Source organism: Primulina eburnea, chromosome 6 (assembly GCF_022965805.1).
Source record: "Primulina eburnea isolate SZY01 chromosome 6, ASM2296580v1, whole genome shotgun sequence".
Lineage (NCBI taxonomy): Eukaryota > Viridiplantae > Streptophyta > Magnoliopsida > Lamiales > Gesneriaceae > Primulina > Primulina eburnea.
This window is the reverse complement of record NC_133106.1, coordinates 6,062,463-6,082,668: the sequence shown is the minus strand read 5'-3', so window position 1 is coordinate 6,082,668 and position 20,206 is coordinate 6,062,463.

Here is a 20,206-nt window from a genome sequence, read left to right as displayed (position 1 = left end):
ATTGAATATGATTCAGATATGGTGTTTCTGCTACCGTAGATATTGTAGAATCGAAGTCAGATTTAGAAATAGACTGGTTATGGCATTGTTATGAATTTTAGAGTTGATTTGATTGATATTGCTATCAGAATTATGCTGTTATTCATTCTACAAGGTACAGATACTGAAGTTATAGATTGTACTGAGATTTATTAGGAATTCTGGTAGTGTAATTGTGATGTTAAGACTGACGGGATTACAAGACTGTAGTGTTATGCCGTCTAAACATCAATTGGTACAGATTGATCAGATTCAGTATTGGTTTCTGTTATTTTGTGATATGGTTGATATGAATCAGATTGTAGTGTATTCAGATATTGACCAGACAAATTTTGAATTGGATTATACATTGATACAGTGTATTGGTTATTGTCATTTCAGATCAGATATGGAAAAATTCGACTTCGAGACTTCGTCTTCATCAGACGGGGACGACAAAGGTATAATGCATGTGATATTTGGGAAGTCCCAACTCAAATGAAATCTCATTTGAGTTTCCCAATAAAATCACATACTATATTATTATTTATAGGGTTACCTGATTATGCTTTGATTTTAGAATTGTATTCAAGCAGGTAAGATGATTGTGATATTCAGTTATGAATATGATTATGCTTTGTTTACAGATTGTTATTCATTGCATTTAAGATAGGAAAGTCTTGACAGTCATTGTCAGACTTCTAGACGTTCGGTGTATCTCAACTTAGGAGTAGTCATTACTCCTATTGCCAGCCGTCGATACAGCTCGGACCGAAGTCTAGGAATAAGACGTACAGTCGCCCCGAGTGGTTGGGTAGGTGACAGCCAGTGACGTCTTATTCACCACGGGATCCCTAGAGTTATAGTTGAGTCGAGTCTAGACATGATTTGATTAGGACTGCATGCTCATATGGATGTGGCTCCTAGATCATGGGACCCATCGTTATTGCTTTCAGTTATGATAGCATGTTTGTATGATTTATATTGTTTATGTGCATATTTATTGATTTAAATTGCATGCGAGTTTAAATGGATTTTGTAGATTAGGAAATCTATTATTTTGATTCTAATCATGATTTATTTTGAATATATACATGCTTACCATGTTTTATACTGGGATTTATTCTCACCGGAGTTATCCGGCTGTTGTCTTGTTTTGTATGTGTGCATGACAACAGGTGGGGCTGGATCAGGGTCAAGATGATGATGAGAGAAGACGAGTGTAGCTTGGTGATTCCGGACTTACAGTTGACTTGGTTTTATTACTGGACTTTAGTAGTTGAACCTTAAATTAGCTTGTTGTACTTTAATACTGAAATGTATTTTATACAGACATGTATAGTATTTAGGTTCCATTACCTTCAGCAGTTATATCTTAAAACGAAAATTTTTTTAGACCCTGTTTTATCTTAATTGATAATTAAATCCCAAAAATGATTAGCGTCCGGGTCCCCACAAGTTAAGATAAGATAACAAGACCTTGACTTAAATACAGATTCGTATTGATTCATGTAGTCAGATTAGATGCATGTTTTGATGTTTGTTTATGCTTTTATATATGTTTTATATGATTGCATGCTTACATTATTTATACTGGGATTTATTCTCACCGGAGTATCCGGCTGTTGTCTTGTTTTGTATGTGTGCATGACAACAGGTGAGACAGGATCATGGCCAAGAAATTGATGAGAGATCGAGATTAGAGTGGTGATTCCGGACTTGGATATAGATAGGTTTCATTACTTGATTATAGTAGTTGGACCTTAGTCTAGTTGAACAAGATGCATGATGTACAAGAATTGTATTTTTATACTGATATGTATATTAATTAATTCCATTACCTTCCGCACATGCATTTTAAAAAGAAAAATTTTTAGACCCTGTTTATCGTAATTGATAATTAAATCCCAAAGATGGTTAAAAGTTGATTAGCGTCCAGGTCCCACAGGTTGGGTCAAATTTCTAGTGAATGTCCTAATAAGAGGGTGATGATCTTGAATGACTATGGTGAGTATGAATCTCATAGTGAGGATGATGATGATGATGAGATGCCTGAATTAAAGGATCCTGATGAGGGCTATGGGGCGGTTATAGGTGAGGCACTAGTGACTAGGCGTATCATGAGTGCCCAAGTCAAAGAGGAGGAGACTAACCAAAGAGAGAACTTGTTCCACACTAGGTGTTTTATGAATCAAAAGGTTTGCAATTTAATCATAGATGGGGGGAGTTGTACTAATGTGGCTAGTGTGGAGATGGTGAGAAAATGGGCTTGCCTACACTAAAGCATCTGCAACCATATAGGCTTCAATGGTTGAATGATTTTGCGGAGGTGAAGGTGACAAAACAGGTGTTGGTTTCTTTTTCGATTGGCAAATATTTGATGAGGTTTAATGTGATGTAGTGCCAATGCATGCGTTGTCATATCTTGTTGGGTAGGCCTTGGCAATACGATAGGAGGGTGACTCATGATGGTTTCAAGAATAAGTATTCATTTATGTTAAAAAAAGATTCCATTGTGTTACTTCCTTTGTCCCCAAAGCAAGTGTTGGAGGACCATTTGAAAAAAAAAAGAGAGATGAGGCCGAAAGAAAGAGTGAACTAAAAAGTGAGGTGGCCTTGGAAAATAAAAAAGAAATGGCTGGAAAAAAGAGTGATAAAAAGAGTGAGATAGCCATACAAAAGAAAAATGAGAGTAAAGAACATGAGAGGAAAGAAAATGAGAGGAAAGAGGCCAAAAAGAAATCATATATGGCCCAAAAAGGTGAGTTGAAGCAATTCATGCACACACATGAACCACTTGTGTTGATTCTTTACAAGGAGATCCTCCTTAACACAAGTGATATAGCCGGGTCGCTTCCGAGCATTGCTGTTTCACTTTTGCAGGAATTTGAAGACGTATTTCCGGAGGAGCTACCTCAAGGACTACCACTATTGAGGGGGATTGAACACCAAATTGATTTGGTTCTCGGGAGTGCCTTACCGAATCGTCCAGCTTATAGGAGCAATCCGGAGGAGACCAAGGAGCTTCAACGACAGGTAAGTGAGTTATTAGATAGGGTTTTGTGCGTGAGTCCATGTCTCCTTGTGCTGTACCTGTTTTACTAGTTCCTAAGAAAGATGTCTCATGGCGTATGTGTGTAGATTGTAGGGCAATTAATAACATAACCATTAAGTGTGGGGACTCGGACGCTAATCATCTTATTTATCATCTTTTGGGATTTAATTATCAATTAAGATAAAACAGGGTCTAAAAATTTTTCTTTTAAAATGCGGAAGGTAAGGGAATCAATGTATTATACAAACCGGTATAATAATACAAATCTTGTACAACATGTTTCTAGATCAAATTAGTCTAAGGTTTAACTACTAAATTCAAGTATTAAACCAGGTCTACAATAAGTCCGGAATCACCACTCTAAACTCGTCTTATCTCATCATCTTCTGACCCCGATCTTCTCCCACCTGTTGTCATGCACACATACAAAACAAGACAACAGCCGGATACTCCGGTGAGAATAAATCCCAGTATAAAACATGGGAAACATGCATTTACATAAAGTAAATCCTTAAATATTCTATCATGAATAAAATTAAAAGCAATAGATTTCATAATCTGTGAAATTAACTCAAAATAAGCATGCAACTCAAATCAACTAAACATGCTATCAAATCAAATCATAAAAACATGTTATCATGACTGAAAGCAATAAAAAAGGAATTCATAGTCTATGAAACCACATCCATAAACGCATGCAGTTCTAGTCAAATCATGTCTAGAATCGACTCAACTATAACTCTAGGGATCCCGGTGAGAATAAGAAGTCGCGATCTGTCACCTACTCTACCACTCGGGGTGACTGTACGTCTTATTCCTAGACTTCGGTCTGATCTGTATCGACATCTACAATAGGAGAGTGGATCTTCCCCTAAGCTGCGATATCACCGAACGTCTAGAAGTCTGACTGTTTCTGTCAAGACTTTCCTATCTTATATGCAATGAATATTCATCTATACACAAAGCATACACATTTCAAAGGATATGAATATAACATCTATAAACACATCAAAATCATATCATAAAATAAACAACAATAATTCTAGTATGTGATTTTACTGGGAAACTCAAATGGGATCTCAATTGAGTTGTATCTTCCCAAATATCACATGAATTATACCTTTGTCGTCCCTGTCTGACGAAGACGATGACCTGTATTCAAATCTGTCCATATCAAATCTGAAATGACAATATCGAATACGCTGTATTAGTGAATAACTCAATACACAACATGTTCTGATCAATACTCAATTCAGTACATAATCTGACCAATATCTGAACAAGATACAACCTAATTCATGTCACCGATATCACAATACAATATAAATCATTACTGAATCAGATCAATATCAATCTACTGATGTTTCGACAGCATAACAATACAATCTGAATAACCCCGTCAATCTCAACATCACAGATATAATACTAGAACTCATAATCAATACTGATATAACTCATAATCTCAACGATAACATCAATCTGATATCGAATCTTACTCAAATCAACACCAAAAATCATAACCATTACAGAAACAGTCTGTTCTCTAATCTGACTTCAATTATACAATGTCTACGGTAGCAGAAACACCATATCTGATTCGTATTCAATTCTGACAATATCATAAATTCAAATCATGTCTAAACATAACAAAACTTACGTCCAGTTGAAGCCTGCGTCAATAGAAACACAGTACCGAAGTCGGATTCAAAATCGGACGGACGAATTTCTCTCAAAAGGCGTAAGGATTTTCGAAGGAACTCTCGAGCTTCTTCTCACGTTTTTCCTTTAATCTTTCTGATGGAAAATGGCTGGTGTATACATATATATATATATATACATATATCTCAATTGCATGAAAACAAATGGCTAATTCTTTGTCCTGCACGTCGCACCGCGGGTGCGCTCCTTCCATGACCGCGGGTGCGCTTAGTGCAATAATATACATCACATTTCCCGAAAGCTTCGACCGCGGGTGCGCTTGGGTTTAGACAGCGGGTGCGGTCACCCTACTATAGCAGCACTGCGGGTGCGCTCCTTCTAGCACCGTGGGTGCGGTGATGCTACGGAAAATTTTGCCAACTACTGTCCATGCACCGCGGGTGCGGTGTCTTCCTATACCGCAGGTGCGGTCTTGCCTCCTTCTAGAATTCTTATAGTATGTCATGCACACTCATATCTTCCGAGTCTCACTTTCTTCAAAACTTTAATTTTCTGCCCATGCAACACCTTATAATCTCGTATTATCAATTCTACAATTCTTGGGCATTACATTAAGTATAGGCACCCCATACCTAGATTAGATGATATGTTAGATGAATTGCATGGTGCATGTGTCTTTAGTTAAATTGACTTGAAGAGTGGTTATCACCAAATTAGGATGAGGGAAGGTGACGAGTGGAAAACTGCTTTTAAAACAAAATACAGGTTATGTGAGTGGATGGTCATTCCTTTTGGCTTAACTAACGCTCCTAGCACCTTTATGAGGTTAATGAATCATGTTTTGCGTGCACAAATAGGAAAGTTTGTTGTGGTTTACTTTGATGATATCCTAGTGTATAGCAAAAATTTGGATGAGCATGTTAATCACGTGAGACTTGTGCTAATCACATTAAGGGCTGAAAATTTATATGCTAACTTAAAGAAATGTGATTTTTGTACAAGCAAACTTGTCTTCCTTGGTTTTGTGGTAAGCTCGCAGGGGATACATGTGGATGAAAACAAGGTAAGTGCTATTCGAGATTGGCCAACGCCTACTACTGTTGGTCAAGTCCGAAGTTTTCAAGGACTTGCAAGCTTCTATAGGAGGTTTGTTAAGGATTTGAGCACACTGGCAGCACCGATGACAGCGGTAATCAAGAAAAATGTTCCATTCCATTGGGCCGAGAAGCAAGAGAAGTCTTTTAATCTTATTAAGCAAAAAAGTGATTAATGCTCCTTTACTTGTTTTACCTGATTTTGCTAATACCTTTGAGATTGAATGTGATGCTTCAGGTGTAGGTATTGGTGGAGTCCTGATGCAAGGAGGTCGACTAGTGGCCTACTTTAGTGAGAAGCTCAATGGAGCAACGCTGAACAATCCCACGTATGACAAGGAGTTCTACGCGCTCTGAAGGACCCTAGAGACGTGGCAACACTACTTGAGGCCTAAGGAGCTTGTGGTTCATACGGATCATGAATCTCTAAAACACCTTAAGGGTCAACAAAAGTTGAACAAGCGGCATGCCAAGTGGGTGGCATTCATAGAGACATTACCCTACATCATCAAGTACAAGCAAGGTTTGGAAAATGTAGTGGCCGACGCACTATCACGGAGGTACGTACTGATCTCTACCTTGGAGTCAAAAAATTTGGAGTTTGAGAATGTGAAGGAATTGTATGTGCTAGATGAGGATTTTAAGAGTTTGTTTGAAACTTGTATGCATGGTCCACATGAAAAATTTTATTTGCATCATGGTTTCTTCTTTAGAGAAGATAGGTTGTGCCTCCCTAAATCATCCATTCGTGAACTACTTGTTAGGGAGGCACATGGGGGTGGTTTGATGGGACACTTTGGTGTGGCGAAAACGTAGAGTGCTTTGCATGAACATTTTTATTGGCCTCATATGAAACGTGATGTTGAACGAGTTTGTGATAACTGCATATTTTGTAGGCAAGCTAAGTCTAGAACACAACCACATGGATTGTATACGCCACTTCCTGTCCCTAGTGAGCCTTGGGTTGACATCTCTTTAGATTTTGTTTTGGGGTTGCCTAGGACTAAGAAGGGGAGGGATTCAATATTTGTTGTTGTTGATAGATTCTCTAAAATGGCACATTTCATTGCTTGTCACAAAACAGATGATGCTTCTAACATTGCGTCGTTAGGTTTAATGACATGCCTAGGACTATTGTGTCTGACCGTGATGCTAAGTTTTTGAGTTACTTTTGGAAAACTTTATGGGCTAAACTTGGCACTAAAATGCTGTTCTCTACTACTTGTCATCCTCAAACGGATGGACAAACTGAAGTTGTTAATAGAACTTTAGGAACACTTTTGCGTGCTATTCTTAAAAAGAACTTAAAGAATTAGGAGAATTGTTTGCCATTTGTTGAGTTTGCTTACAATCGATGCGTGCATTCTACTACCAATTATTCGCCGTTTGAAATTGTTTATGGTTTTAATCCTTTGACTCCGTTGGATTTGATGTCTTTACCTGTGAGTGAAAGGTTAAACATGGATGAGAAAAAGAAGGCTGAATTTGTTAGGAGCTTGCATGAGAAGGTCAAAACCAATATTGAAAAGAAGAATGAACAATACACAAAGCGAGCCAACAAGAGAAAGAAAAAGGTGGTGTTTGAGAGGGGCGATTGGGTGTGCGGCGTTCAAAACTATTACCAAGAGGCGATGGACCATTCCAAGTTCTTGAGAGGATCAATGACAACGCGTACAAACTCGATCTACCAGGTGAGTACAACGTGAGTACTACATTTAATGTTAGTGATCTGTCGTTGTTTGATGTAGGTGATGAGCAAAATTTGAGGACAAATCCTTTTCAAGAAGGGGAGGATGATGCGAATGCGGGTGGTCAAGCTCCAAGGAAGGCATGGGATCCTTTGCAGTTGCCGGAGGAACCAGTCACGAGGGGACGCGTGAAAAAGTTCAAGGAGGCACTACAGGGAGTCATGAGAAAGCATGAAGGGGTCGTGATGCATGGGAGTGAAAGGGGATCGGTTACGGTGACCGGAAGCGCAACGGAAGTTCAAAAATCGAATTTTACACAAGAAATTTCGGCCACCATGTTCTTTGTGTAGCAAATACAATAAAACACAAAGATGACATTCATAGTGTGTTTAGAAATGTACCTATCAATCTTAAAAGATTGATGATGGCTCCAACTTAGTTGATATACAACCAAGCTCTTCAATGGCAAGACAATCTTCAAGCTTCCTTTGAGCCCACCTTGCTCAAATATTAAGCCAACACCAACTAGCTAGAGCCACTCTAATTTTGCACTAGAAAAATTAGAGCATTTTTCAAAGAGAAGTATTTTTCATTCCTCAACACTTGAAGAAGAAAATTGAGAGAAAAATGGGAGAGAATGTGTGTGTATATTTCGGCCATTGTATGTATGAATGGGGAGAAGGGAGACTTGTCTTGGTCTTGCAAAAAGTAGAGACAAAAGTAGCATGCGAAGCCTTGATAGTTGCAAAAGTTGTCTCCAACTCTTCACCTCCCATGCATGCATATATTATATGGTTTTTAACAAATTAAAAACCATGGACTAAATTTAATTATCTCAAACATATTTGAGACTAATTAAACATTACTTGAATTTACCCAAGTCTCACTAGTTAAATAATTAATTTAAATTGAGCTCTACAAGACTCAATATGATTTAATTAATTCAACACTTGAATTAATTTAATTATTTGGACTCTACTAGGTCCACTAGTGTTTAATTAATTCAAAACTTGAATTAATTTAATTTAGTCCATAATAATGTATATGAAAATCACAATTTTCAAATACATTATTCACTTGGCCAACTTTTAATTTAGGAACTCTTCCATAAATTAAAATTTACATTTCTCTCATAGAAGTCATACTTCTATTTTTCTTTACGCTTATAAACTCATTTATAAGTCGTTCAACACATTGAACTATTTTCTCCTTTATAGAAGTCATACTTCTAATTTTCCTTACGCTTATAAACTCCTTTATAAGCCGTTCAACACATTGAACTATTTTACTTCTCAACGGGATCTAGAAAGCCAGCACTTGTGTGGCCCTCAATGGTTCATTGATACAACTAGCCATGGGTTCACATCTCCATGTGATTCGGACTAAACATGTCCTTATATGAGCATAGCCCAATTGCTCCATTCTTACTTATCAACCCCTTTATAACAAGAACGTCAGAACTCAAGTCTGATAGTACCCAACCAACCATGTTAAACGCCTAGCAACATCGCTTACATGATTCCCTAGGTATGAAATGATAGTGTCTGCAAGAACCATTCAATTATGGTTAGCGTACAGTACGGTCCCTTCAACTCATATATCCCGACCGATTCGACAACCATTGGTTTATCGAGAGTTGTCAATGAATCGATACTAGGTGTAGTGACCCGTTCCAGAATCACCTACTAGTCAAAAAAACTAAGCATGCAACTAACTTAATTAACAATAATCAGAGATAACAGCGGAAAAGTCGACAACTATAATTATACAACCCAATCGAAGTCTAGAATAACTCAAAATAAAATATCCAATACAACCATATCGAATCAAAACAATACCGATAAACTAAACCAACCAGCTACTCAACGTCCTCCTCCTGCTCCTCCTGAGCTGTCCAACCTGAGGCCTGCCCCGAGGGAATGGGGTGTCCAAGAATAAACAAAACCGAGGACGTGAGCGATAAGAACGCCCAGTACAAAAGTATGAGTATACAGACCTATATGAAATGCACATGCTATGATCATGATACCGGGGTAGTCAAGAAACAGGAGTCACAAAAGGATCTCAACAATGCTCAGTCTAGAGGCGCCAAGTGGATAGTGCCGCGCGGTACACCTCTGGGTCACTGCATCCACTACAAGACAGACGTGGACCTAAAATGTCCCGGACCACCGAAGCCCTCCCGACCCGTCGGCCACTGTGTACTCTCGGTGTCCATGCGTCCACAAGACAGGGCTGAGCGGTCCCAAGATATAGCTTATCTCGAAAGAGATACAGCTCAACAGTAAAGGCTATCTCGAAGGAGAATACGGCTCAACATGAAATGCAACGTGCAGTAATAAACGTGACATAATAGCATGCATCATATGACATATATCAATGCACCACATAATCATGCAACACATATATGAATGTATACTCAACCAGGATATCTCGGATAGTACTTTCGTACCTCTATCACAGCAATCCTAATCCACTGGAACCACCAGACAACAGGTCTAATCCAAGCCTATTCATCAAGTGAAAACCATCACTAAACTTATCTACCAGACTTAACTAGATAATCCTGAGATAAATACTGATAAAATTCCAAACCTTCGTCCGTCGCTAGCCCGCTGATGCCGCTAGCTCCCAACTAGAGCACAGCTCTGCTACAAGACCAGCAGCTCCCCGCTAGTGCCCAAATCTCGGAACAAGACTAGAACCTGTCAGAAACGACTGAAATGCTATGGAATTCTCTGAATTGGCGAGTCAAAATGAGGAAATCCGACCACTATTTATAGGCCATGTTCGGATCCTCCGAACACCACTTCGGAACGTCCGAACGCTACGTGTCCATTGGCTCTTGACAGCTCATGATCGGATCCTCCGATCATACACTTCGGACCGTCCGAACATGCACGTGTCCAGCTGCTCTTGACACCTCATGATCGGATCCACCGAACTCACTTCGGACCTTCCGAACTCTTCGGTGCTTCCGAACCATCTTCGGTCCGTCCGATCATGACTCGGTCAAAATTACACATTAAACCTTCTTAATCACCAATACTCCGTTAATTACCCAATTTGGAATTCGGGCTACTACATTCTCCCCCCCCTTAAAACGATTTCGTCCTCGAAATCAGGCTTAGAGGATGAACAAAACGAAATAACAACATCGTTACCCTCAACATCTAAAGGACAACCCATCACTAGACGCTTAGCTAACACCGAATGACCCATCGGAGTAGAAACAGAAATAATGACGTCTACGATCGTCCTGGTCACCCCAACGACCTACACTCCCCTGACTACTCTCATCACCACAGTGGTCAGCCATTGCTACAACATAGAATGGGGAAAATGGTAAAATGGTCAACGGAAATCCCAAAACAGAATCTATATCCCAAAATCGTACGCATGCTCTGATACCATAAATGTAGTGACCCGTTCCAGAATCACCTACTAGTCAAAAAAACTAAGCATGCAACTAACTTAATTAACAATAATCAGAGATAACAGCGGAAAAGTCGACAACTATAATTATACAACCCAATCGAAGTCTAGAATAACTCAAAATAAAATATCCAATACAACCATATCGAATCAAAACAATACCGATAAACTAAACCAACCAGCTACTCAACGTCCTCCTCCTGCTCCTCCTGAGCTGTCCAACCTGAGGCCTGCCCCGAGGGAATGGGGTGTCCAAGAATAAACAAAACCGAGGACGTGAGCGATAAGAACGCCCAGTACAAAAGTATGAGTATACAGACCTATATGAAATGCACATGCTATGATCATGATACCGGGGTAGTCAAGAAACAGGAGTCACAAAAGGATCTCAACAATGCTCAGTCTAGAGGCGCCAAGTGGATAGTGCCGCGCGGTACACCTCTGGGTCACTGCATCCACTACAAGACAGACGTGGACCTAAAATGTCCCGGACCACCGAAGCCCTCCCGACCCGTCGGCCACTGTGTACTCTCGGTGTCCATGCGTCCACAAGACAGGGCTGAGCGGTCCCAAGATATAGCTTATCTCGAAAGAGATACAGCTCAACAGTAAAGGCTATCTCGAAGGAGAATACGGCTCAACATGAAATGCAACGTGCAGTAATAAACGTGACATAATAGCATGCATCATATGACATATATCAATGCACCACATAATCATGCAACACATATATGAATGTATACTCAACCAGGATATCTCGGATAGTACTTTCGTACCTCTATCACAGCAATCCTAATCCACTGGAACCACCAGACAACAGGTCTAATCCAAGCCTATTCATCAAGTGAAAACCATCACTAAACTTATCTACCAGACTTAACTAGATAATCCTGAGATAAATACTGATAAAATTCCAAACCTTCGTCCGTCGCTAGCCCGCTGATGCCGCTAGCTCCCAACTAGAGCACAGCTCTGCTACAAGACCAGCAGCTCCCCGCTAGTGCCCAAATCTCGGAACAAGACTAGAACCTGTCAGAAACGACTGAAATGCTATGGAATTCTCTGAATTGGCGAGTCAAAATGAGGAAATCCGACCACTATTTATAGGCCATGTTCGGATCCTCCGAACACCACTTCGGAACGTCCGAACGCTACGTGTCCATTGGCTCTTGACAGCTCATGATCGGATCCTCCGATCATACACTTCGGACCGTCCGAACATGCACGTGTCCAGCTGCTCTTGACACCTCATGATCGGATCCACCGAACTCACTTCGGACCTTCCGAACTCTTCGGTGCTTCCGAACCATCTTCGGTCCGTCCGATCATGACTCGGTCAAAATTACACATTAAACCTTCTTAATCACCAATACTCCGTTAATTACCCAATTTGGAATTCGGGCTACTACACTAGGTGTCATGTCCTAGTTGCATCGATGGTGTAATCTATGAAACCCTTTCATAATTACCACCATACTCTGATCAGAGATTTCAATCTACATACACATGAGAACACATAGGATATCCATACCCGAAGGTAAGCGGTGAATCCCCGACTACAATGCATCGACTCCTATATGTTTCGACAGAACACCCAACCTTGCCACCTGTTGACCCCATGAGAGTCGGTAAACAAGCCAAAGTGTAATTCTAGCACATAGAGTCTCAATGTTGTCCCGGGTCATAAGGACTAATGGTGTACAACCATAAACTAGGACCTTTCCACTCGATAAGTGAGAACCACTTGGAAAGTCCTTTATGGAGGGTTGTTCAGTGCACTCTACCAGGAGCACCTATCTGCATGATCGGACATCACAATGTCCCCTACCAATAAAACATGGTACTCACATTGTAGATACTAGTCTCTAACTCGAGCGGCCTATATCCTTCTTAGCGGCGGCTGAATCGACTAGGAACTGTTTAAAATATACAGTATTCCAAATATGAGTTTCATGATACTCACCATATAAGCATTTCATATTCTTTCTAGTATTTGTATATTCAAGGACTTTATCTACGCAACTAGCATGGGTATACAGATAAATAAGTGCCAAAATAATAATTTCAAATATTATCAAAATAAAGATCGTTTATACATAGAGTTTCATTGTGAACACTCGGCCAACACTTGGCTCGACGGGCACCTACTCTAACAATCTCCCACTTGCACTAGAGACAACTACCCATATGCTTCAAACCCATCGATTCGCGATGCTTCTCGAACAATGGTCTAGGTAAAGACTTAGTTAGCGGATCAGCAACATTATCTGCGGAGTCGACTTTGTCAATCATGACATCTCCTCTTTCCACGATCTCTCTGAGGATGTGGTACTTTCTCAATACGTGTTTGGACTTCTGATGAGACCTCAGCTCCTTTGCTTGAGCAATGGCTCCCGTGTTGTCACAAAACACCGGGACAGGAGCAACTCCATTAGGAATGACGCCCAACTCTTGGACGAAATTCTTTATCCAAACAGCCTCCTTTGCTGCAGCTGATGCAGCAATGTATTCTGCCTCAGTGGTGGAATCCGCTGTACTGTCTTGCTTGGAACTCTTCCAAGAGACAGCAGCACCATTGAGCATGAATATGAATCCAGAGGTTAACTTTGAGTCATCAATATCGCTTTGGAAGCTAGAGTCGGTATAGCCTTCCAATTTTAGTTCTCTACCCCCATAGACCAAGAACAATTTATTGGTCCTCCTCAAGTACTTGAGGATGTCTTTCACAGCTTTCCAATGTGGAAGACCAGGGTTCGATTGATATCTACTCACTACACTTAGTGCGAAAGCCACGTCAGGACGTGTAGATATTATCCCATACATGATGCTACCAATTGCAGATGCATATGGAATGTGTGTCATCGCCGCTATCTCCGCATCAGTCTTGGGAGACATAGACTTGGATAGGGACACGCCATGACACATTGGTAGATGTCCTCTTTTGGACTCATCCATCCAGAACCGCTTCAGGATGGTATCAATGTATGTAGACTGGGTGAGACCAAGCAATCTTTTTGATCTATCTCTATAGATCTATATACCTAATACAAAAGATGCTTCACCCAAGTATTGCATCGAGAACTTGCTTGCTAACCATATCTTAGTTGATTGCAACATTCCTACATCATTTCCAATGAGTAGAATGTCATCAACATACAGCACCAGGAATGTCACAGCACTCCCACTGACCTTCTTGTACACACAGGGTTCCTCAGGATTCTTAGTAAAATCAAACTCTTTGATTGTACTATCGAATCTAAGGTTCCAACTCCTAGATGCCTGCTTTAGACCATAAATAGATCTATGAAGTTTGCATACCATATGCTCACTTCCGGCAGATATAAACCCTTCGGGTTGAGACATGTAAATCTCTTCCTTAATATCCCCATTAAGAAAGGCTGTCTTAACATCCATCTGCCATATTTCATAGTCATACCATGCAACTATGGCTAGTAAAATCCTTATGGACTTGAACATTGCAACTGGAGAAAAGGTTTCCTCAAAGTCAACTCCTTGTCTTTGAGTATATCCTTTTGCCACCAATCGCGCCTTGAAGGTCAATACCTTCCCATCCACCCCAAGTTTCCTCTTGTAAATCCATTTACACCCTATGGGAACAATTCCCTCAGGTGGATCCACGAGATTCCACACTTGGTTTGAATGCATGGAATTCATCTCAGATTCCATTACTTCAAGCCACTTGGATGAATCGGCATCGGATAATGCTTCCTTGAAGGTCCTTGCATCACTTCCAAGGTTAGGCTCATCATGGTCCTCTTCAAGAAGCAGACCATACCTCATAGGTGGTCTCGAGACTCTCTCGGATCTTCTAGGAGCTCGTATCTCCTCTCTTGGCTCTTCGGGTGTGGGTTCTATAATTGTGGGTGTCTCTCGAACCTCTTTGAGTTCTATCATCTCGCCTTTTCTATCCAATAGAAATTCTTTTTCTAAAAAGGTTGCATTCCTAGAAACAAACACCTTTGTTTCTTGGGGATGATAGAAGTAATATCCAACAGAATTCTTTGGATATCCCACAAAGTAACATAAAATGGATCGACTATCCAATTTATCTCCCACTACCTGCTTCACATAAGCAGGGCACCCCCATATTCTAAGATAAGAATATTTGGGTGGCTTACCCATCCATATCTCATATGGAGTCTTGTCAACTGCCTTTGAATGGACATTGTTTAACAACAGTGCCGCTGTCTCAAGCGCATATCCCCAAAAGGATGGCGTCAACTCCGTGAACCCCATCATAGACCGAACCATGTCCATCAAAGTCCGGTTACGACGCTCTGAAACACCATTCAACTGTGGTGTAGCTGGCGGAGTCCAATGTGAGAGAATCCCATTCTCCCTAAGATACTCTTGGAACTCGGCACTCAAGTACTCACCACCTCGATCCGATCGAAGTGTCTTGATGCTTCGTCCCACTTGCTTCTCTACTTCACTTCTGAATTCTTTGAACCTTTCAAAGGCTTCAAGTCGAACCTTTCAAAGGCTTCAGACTTGTATTTCATCAAATACACATACCCATACCTCGAAAAGTCATCGGTAAAGGTGATGAAGTAGGCATGTCCATGCTTAGTGGTGATGCTAAGCGGACCGCACACATCGGTATGGATCAAATCCAATAACCCTTTAGCTCGCTCCACATGGCCCTTAAAAGGAATTTTGGTCATCTTTCCTTTTAGACAAGATTCACAAGTCGTGAGAGCATTAATATCAGACATATTAAACATGCCCACTCCCACTAGCTTGTTCATCCTTCTTAGGGAAATATGTCCTAATCGAGCATGCCATAATTGTGCCGAATTTAGAGTATCTTGTTTCGCTTGTTTGTTGTTGTTACAGCTTGGACATTGTTATGTGGAATATCTTTCAATTTTAAGGTGTAGAGATCGTTTTCAAGTTCTCCGGTACCAATTAAACATTCGTTCTTGTAAATGTTGCAAACACCTTTGCTAAATAAACAATAAAATCCATCTTTGTCCAACATAGAAATGGAAATAATGTTTTTCACCAAATCTGGTACAAACAAAACATCTCTCAAAACAAACTTAAAATCATTGTTCAAATGCAAGTAAACATCTCCTACAGCCTTGGCAGCAACTCTTGCTCCATTGCCCATCCTCAAGAAGGTCTCACCTTCCCTAAGCCTCCTAATTCTTCCCATCACCTGCAAATTATTACAGAGATGTGAGCCACAGCCGGTATCCAATACCCAAGAAGTAGAGTTAATTGAAATGTTTACTTCAATATAGAACATACCCTTTCCAGAACCCTTCTGGGCAAGATATTTCTTGCAATTACGCCTCCAATGTCCAGGCTTCTTGCAGTGATGACAAATATCAACAGTATTGTTAGCTTTATCTGGTGTAGTTACCACAACGGGACTCGGAGCTTGCCTCTTCAAGGGCACGTTCTTCTTGGGACGTTGGAAATAACGCTTCTTCCTCTTCCCACGTGGATGGGTCTTCGTACCAGATGAAGAACCCACATAAAGAACCGACTTCTCTTTCTTGATGGTGGACTCAAAAGTCACAAGCATGTTCACCAACTCCTCAAGGGTCGGCTCCATCTTGTTCATATTGAAATTCACAACAAAAGGATCAAATGAGCTAGGCAGCGATAACAGCAACACGTCGGTGGTCAACTCCGAAGGCAACATCAAATCCATGCCAACAAGCTTGTCCACGAGCCCAATCAACTTTAGGCCATGCTCATGGACCGAGGCCCCATCTCGCATGCGCAAAGTGATTAGCTCCTTGACGGTAGCATGCCTAAGAGGCCGAGTCTGCTCACCAAAGAGCTCCTTGAGGTGCAAATGAATGTCAGCAGCACTCTTTGCACCCTCAAAACGCCTCTGCAGCTCATCATTCATAGAAGCTTGCATATAACACTTGGCCTTCAAGTCATGGTCACACCAATCCTTATAGGTCTGCAATTCCTCAGGAGTGCAGTCAGTCGGAGCCTTATCAGGGGGCGACTCAGTCAGTGTATATGCAATCTTTTCCGAGTTCAAGACGATTTTCAGGTTTCTTAGCCAAGTGAGGTAGTTAGGACCGGTTAACACATGTTTTTCGAGTATGGCAGAAAGCGGATTGCGAATTAAAGACATTGTCAAATAGTACTAAAAAGTAAACAGATAAATTTTAATGACTATTTTAAAATATTTAGTAAGATATAAAGTATGGACTTTAACTTTATAAATGTTTACTCCCACTGTTTTGACATCTTTCACTACCCTCTAGTGAAAACGGGAAACTTCTTTCCTCAGTAGGTACGTAAGGTCCAATTAGCGAATCATGATCCCGAATAATATCAGTCAATCACAATTCCTAAAAGGTAGTTTCCAATTGCATCACAATGCAACCCTCTACGTAAACTTTTGTCTCACGTTTGATTAGGACCCAATAATATGACGTCGTTCATCTTCACGTGTCAAGCCTTACCCATCGATGTTGAACCTTAATGGACGGTCGCCATGAGTTCCCCCAATAATATGAGCCGAAATCATGGGAGTTCCACGTAGTTCACATCACCATGTCAATGGATGTCACAGCTTTCCGGCACCCAATGCTCCCCCAATAATATGAGCCGAGCCCCGAGTACGGGTAGCGTTCATCATGCACCCATTGTCGATGGAAGACAATGAAATTATAAATAAATTTATAATTCCCTTTTTCGGGCTTGATTTTAATTTTGAATCTTATTCAAAATGAGGGTTTTTAATTTTGAAAGGTCTCATCATTAATTTTATTTGAAAAGCTCGCCATGTTTGATCGTATGTTTGCCGGATTCATGCAACTTTGTTATTATCATAACAATAACCCTTTAGCTCGCTCCACATGGCCCTTAAAAGGAATTTTGGTCATCTTTCCTTTTAGACAAGATTCACAAGTCGTGAGAGCATTAATATCAGACATATTAAACTTGCCCACTCCCACTAGCTTGTTCATCCTTCTTAGGGAAATATGTCCTAATCGAGCATGCCATAATTGTGCCGAATTTAGAGTATCTTGTTTCGCTTGTTTGTTGTTGTTACAGCTTGGACATTGTTATGTGGAATATCTTTCAATTTTAAGGTGTAGAGATCGTTTTCAAGTTCTCCGGTACCAATTAAACATTCGTTCTTGTAAATGTTGCAAACACCTTTGCTAAATAAACAATAAAATCCATCTTTGTCCAACATAGAAATGGAAATAATGTTTTTCACCAAATCTGGTACAAACAAAACATCTCTCAAAACAAACTTAAAATCATTGTTCAAATGCAAGTAAACATCTCCTACAGCCTTGGCAGCAACTCTTGCTCCATTGCCCATCCTCAAGAAGGTCTCACCTTCCCTAAGCCTCCTAATTCTTCCCATCACCTGCAAATTATTACAGAGATGTGAGCCACAGCCGGTATCCAATACCCAAGAAGTAGAGTTAATTGAAATGTTTACTTCAATATAGAACATACCCTTTCCAGAACCCTTCTGGGCAAGATATTTCTTGCAATTACGCCTCCAATGTCCAGGCTTCTTGCAGTGATGACAAATATCAACAGTATTGTTAGCTTTATCTGGTGTAGTTACCACAACGGGACTCGGAGCTTGCCTCTTCAAGGGCACGTTCTTCTTGGGACGTTGGAAATAACGCTTCTTCCTCTTCCCACGTGGATGGGTCTTCGTACCAGATGAAGAACCCACATAAAGAACCGACTTCTCTTTCTTGATGGTGGACTCAAAAGTCACAAGCATGTTCACCAACTCCTCAAGGGTCGGCTCCATCTTGTTCATATTGAAATTCACCACAAAAGGATCAAATGAGCTAGGCAGCGATAACAGCAACACGTCGGTGGTCAACTCCGAAGGCAACATCAAATCCATGCCAACAAGCTTGTCCACGAGCCCAATCAACTTTAGGCCATGCTCATGGACCGAGGCCCCATCTCGCATGCGCAAAGTGATTAGCTCCTTGACGGTAGCATGCCTAAGAGGCCGAGTCTGCTCACCAAAGAGCTCCTTGAGGTGCAAATGAATGTCAGCAGCACTCTTTGCACCCTCAAAACGCCTCTGCAGCTCATCATTCATAGAAGCTTGCATATAACACTTGGCCTTCAAGTCATGGTCACACCAATCCTTATAGGTCTGCAATTCCTCAGGAGTGCAGTCAGTCGGAGCCTTATCAGGGGGCGACTCAGTCAGTGTATATGCAATCTTTTCCGAGTTCAAGACGATTTTCAGGTTTCTTAGCCAAGTGAGGTAGTTAGGACCGGTTAACACATGTTTTTCGAGTATGGCAGAAAGCGGATTGCGAATTAAAGACATTGTCAAATAGTACTAAAAAGTAAACAGATAAATTTTAATGACTATTTTAAAATATTTAGTAAGATATAAAGTATGGACTTTAACTTTATAAATGTTTACTCCCACTGTTTTGACATCTTTCACTACCCTCTAGTGAAAACGGGAAACTTCTTTCCTCAGTAGGTACGTAAGGTCCAATTAGCGAATCATGATCCCGAATAATATCAGTCAATCACAATTCCTAAAAGGTAGTTTCCAATTGCATCACAATGCAACCCTCTACGTAAACTTTTGTCTCACGTTTGATTAGGACCCAATAATATGACGTCGTTCATCTTCACGTGTCAAGCCTTACCCATCGATGTTGAACCTTAATGGACGGTCGCCATGAGTTCCCCCAATAATATGAGCCGAAATCATGGGAGTTCCACGTAGTTCACATCACCATGTCAATGGATGTCACAGCTTTCCGGCACCCAATGCTCCCCCAATAATATGAGCCGAGCCCCGAGTACGGGTAGCGTTCATCATGCACCCATTGTCGATGGAAGACAATGAAATTATAAATAAATTTATAATTCCCTTTTTCGGGCTTGATTTTAATTTTGAATCTTATTCAAAATGAGGGTTTTTAATTTTGAAAGGTCTCATCATTAATTTTATTTGAAAAGCTCGCCATGTTTGATCGTATGTTTGCCGGATTCATGCAACTTTGTTATTATCATAATAATAACGCACATACTCATTATTTATAACATATCATGCATATATTATAAATAGTAAACAAAACAAGGATGATCAATCGCCCCAATACTAACGGACCGTGTGAGCTAAACACGGGCCTAGGTCCAATCCTAGGGAAATGCATGGGATGCAAATGCAACTATTACATTAGCTTCCAATATTTACATGTCTTCGATCTTCATAATCATCATGGCCACCATCTTCCAATCTTGAT